Here is a 4,257-nt window from a genome sequence, read left to right on the forward strand (position 1 = left end):
CTGATTAAAAAAAAAAAAAAAAAAGAGACTTGTGGTTGTGGCTTTTATCTAGTAAACTCTAAGAAGATTGATAGAAAACCCACACAATTTTAAGATAATTAGTTTGGTCAAAGTACCACCAGTTTTTTGTTTTTGTTTTGAGTTAGAGTCTCACTCTTATCATCCAGGCTGGAGTGCAGTGGCACACTCACAGCCACCGAAGCTTCCACCTGTTGGGCTCAGGCGATCCTTCTACCCCAGCCTTCCAAGTAGCTGGAACTACAGATACACACCACCATGCCCAGTTAGTTTTTTTTTTGTGATTTATTGTAGAGACGAGGCCCAGGCTGGGCTCAAACCCCCAGGGTTAAGGCAATTCTCTCTCCTCAGCCTCCCAAAGTGCTGGGATTACAGGCTGAGCCATCAAACCAGGCCAAAGTACCACCAATTTAAGTGAAAGGAGACAGAGAAAGCACAACATGAAAAGAGACTTTTAAACCCCAACCCTTTTCTTTTCTTTCTTTCTTTTTTTTGAGCTGGGGTTTTACTCCATTGTCCAGGCTGAAGTGCAGTGGCACACTCACGGCCACCGCAGCATCAACCTGCTGGGCTCCAGTGATCCTTCCACCTCAGCCTTCCAAGTAGCTGGAATTACAGGTGCATGCTACCATGCCCAGCTAATTTTTTTTTTTTTGAGTTTGGGTCTCACTCTGTCACCCAGACTGGAGTGCAGTGGCCGCTCCCGGCCACCGCAGCCTCGACCTGCTGGGCTCCGGCGATCCTTCCGCCTCAGCCTTCCGAGTAGCTGGAATTTCAGGCGCGCGCTACCACGCCCGGCTAATTTTTTTTAATTTATTTATTGTAGAGATGAGATCTCACCTGCCCAGGCGGGTCTCGAACCCACGGGCTCAGGCAATCCACTCACCTCAGCCTCCCAAAGGCGCGGGATTACAGGCTGAGCCACCTGACTGTAGAGATGAGTTCTCGCCAAGTTGCCCAGATTGGTCTCTTACCCACAGGCTCAGGCAATCCACTCCCCTCGGCCTCCCAACGTGCTGGGATTACAGGCTGAGCTACCGAGCCCAGCCCTTTTATTTTGTTATAAGCAGGAAACACATTGAGAAGGCTACTTAGTGGCAAATTCTGCTTTTTTTGTTTTTTCTTTTTTGTTTTTGAGTCGGAATCTCATTCTGTCCACCCAGGATGGAGGGCAGTGGCACCCTCGTGGCCACCGCAACCTCGACCTGCTGGGCTCAAGCGATCCTTCCACCTCAGCCTTCCAAGTAGCTGGAACTACAGATGCTTGCACTACCATACCCGACTAAATTTTTGGTTTATTGTAGATATGAGGTCTCCCAAGCTGCTCAGGCTGTTCTCAAACCCATGGGCTCAGGCAATCCTCTCACCTCAGTCTCCCAAAGTGCTAGGATTATAGGTGTGAGCCACCACACCTGGCCTTCTTTTTTGTTTTTAATTGAAAAAAAAAAAGATCAGAAGAAAAATAAAAAGGAGCCCAGAAGATGGATCTGAGCACTTTGGAGAACAATTCCTAGGTTGTAGCACTGAACCCTGAGTGAGAAACTGTGACATGTGCCTGGCTGAATTTCAGAATTACTATGAACCAATGACTCCTGTTTTCCAACTTTTTGAACAGGAACATCCAAAGCGGTTTTCCAATTTGTATCTTTAGTTCACAAATATCCAGAGGACAGATGCTCAAGGAACTATATCCAAAGAATCCTATCTGAGGATCCTCAGCTGCACCTAGACTTGATTTGGATGACAAGATGCTAAACTGCAGGCTGATGCCACATGGGGTGAAATGTGGATGTCTTGGGGGCAAAAATGAATGCATTTTGCAGGTAGGAAGAATGTAAATTGTTGCCAGAGGGGAAATGTGGCAGATACTATTTTGCAAGATGGCCAGAACCGTATCTATCCTAGGTGCTCTTCTTATACAGTGGTGTCGACCTCCTTCCCATCAGAAGGTGGGTTCTACATTTCTTTCCCTTCAATCCAGGTAGGCTTGTGACTAAGGCTGAAGTGACAATGTGACTTTCAAGCCTAGGTTGTTTCTGTTTTGAGTTGGAGTCTCACTCTGTTCACCCTCATGGCCACTGCAGCCTCGACCTGCTGGGCTCAGGCAATCCTTCCGCTTTAGCCTTCCAAGTAGCTGGAACTACAGACGCATGCTACCACGCCCACCTTATTTTTAAAATTTATTTATTGTAGAGACAAGGTCTCACCAAGTTGCCCAGGCTGGTATCGAACCCCTAAGCTCTGGCAGTCCTCTCGCCTCAGTTTCCCGAAGTGCTGGGATTACAGGCTTAAGTCACCATGCCCAGACCCAAACCTAGGTTGTAAAAGAGATGAACAGTTTGTCTGGTCCCCTTGGAAACTTGCTCTTGGAACCTCTACAATCATCAGAGATAAAATCCCTGTTATTGTATCAAGCCACTCACTTTTTGGGGTGATATTGTTATATAGCGATAGGTAACTGATACAACTGGAATGACAAACATATGAAGAGATTAATTCATTCAACAAGTATATTGAGCATTTACTCTCTGTCACTCTCCCAGGTGCTAAGAATACAGAACAGACTAAAATCTCTGCCCTCACAGGGCTGACAATCTAGTGGAGGAAGCAGACTGTAAACAAATAAATAATAGACAGTGATAAATGCTAAGGAGAAAATGTAAAGGTAGGGAACAGCAAGAGACAACAAGGTTGGGTGAATACATCAGAATTTTAAAGAGTGGACGGGGAAGGACTCATTGAAGTGGCATTTGCGTGAAAACCTAAGGCAAACATGAAGGTAAAGGACCATGTGTACATCTGTGACCCTGGCAGGGGGGAGAGGGAGGAGGCAGGGTAACCAGATGGTCAGAATGAGAGGAAGAGCTGGAGGAGACAAGGGCAGAAAGATAACGGGGTGGAGTGTTTTCCCTTCTAGGCTCTTGGGAACTGCTTCTATTTTGAGGTGATTGAGAAGCCACTGAAGGATTGGGGCACAGAGAGACATGATCTTAGTTAAGTGTTAACAAGATCATCCCAACTACTGTTTTGAGAAAAGAGGACAAGGGAAAGGCAGGAAGACCAGTGATGATGCTACTGGAATAACCCAGGAGACAGCCAACAACGGTTCAGACCAAAGTAACAGCAGCAGACCTGGTGAGAAGTGGTTGAATTCTGGGACATATTTTAAAGGCAGAGCTGAGAGATCTGTGGGCAGACTGGATGTAGGAGGAAAGTGCAACAGAGGCAACAAGGGTGACTGAGATTTGGGACCTGAGTCACTTGGGTGGATGGAGCTGTCATTTACCGCGACGGAAAGACTAAAAGGAGTAGGTTGGGGGTGATATATAAATAATTCAGGTTTGGACATGTTAAGTCTGGATATGTTTAGTCATTGAGATGCCCCGTGTCTGCAGTACAGGAGAGAGGCCTGGGCTGGAGATACAGGTTTGGGGTCAGCGGTAAGTGTATGTAATAACAAAAGCCAGTCACTTGTTTGAAGTTATCTAACCTTTTAAAATGAGGGTCAGGTGTAGAGCCAAACCAAGGCCAAAGTCCCTCCCAGAAGTGCTATGCTGCTTTCTCCATATCCTCAGACATTCTGAACTATTTTGAACTTGGAATATTCTGAAATACTGCCATACAGCAGAAGTGGTGGTGAATTCAGGTGGTGAATTCAGGCACTGTAGTGGAACTAGAATGGCTTAGATTTACATGCCAGCTCCACTACACTATTCCCTTCATGTAATCCCCTTCTGAAGATTAAATAATTAATAGGCTGGGTGTGGTGGCTCAGCCTGTAATCCCAGCACTTTGGGAGGCCAAGGTGAGAGGATTGCCTGAGCCCGGAGGTTCGAGATCAGCCTGGGCAACTTGGTGAGAACTCGTCTCTACAATAAAAATCACACACACACACACAAAATTAATAAATGCAAGAGTGATTTCACATAGAATATCCTCATGAAATGCAAATGAGCTACTTCCTTCAGTCCAACACTAGCTGATACCAATGTCAAGCTCATGGGTTCCTCTGGATGTTTCCTTTTACCAAATACCAGGTCAGATGGGGCCTAGTTATGCCACCTTACCACCCCAACAAAAAACACTGTAACAGTCACTATTTTATGTACTAAACCCAAAGGTTACAAAGAGTAAACAATGTGCTCAGTTGTTTTTTCAAAAGATATTCTATCAGCTCTTTTCTTTTTTTTTTTTTGAGTTGGAGTCTCACTCCGTCACCCAGACTGGAGTGCAGGGGCG

This window comes from Carlito syrichta, unplaced genomic scaffold, assembly GCF_000164805.1.
Source record: "Carlito syrichta isolate Samal-C Ts95f unplaced genomic scaffold, Tarsius_syrichta-2.0.1 Scaffold311363, whole genome shotgun sequence".
Classification (NCBI taxonomy): Eukaryota; Metazoa; Chordata; class Mammalia; order Primates; family Tarsiidae; genus Carlito; species Carlito syrichta.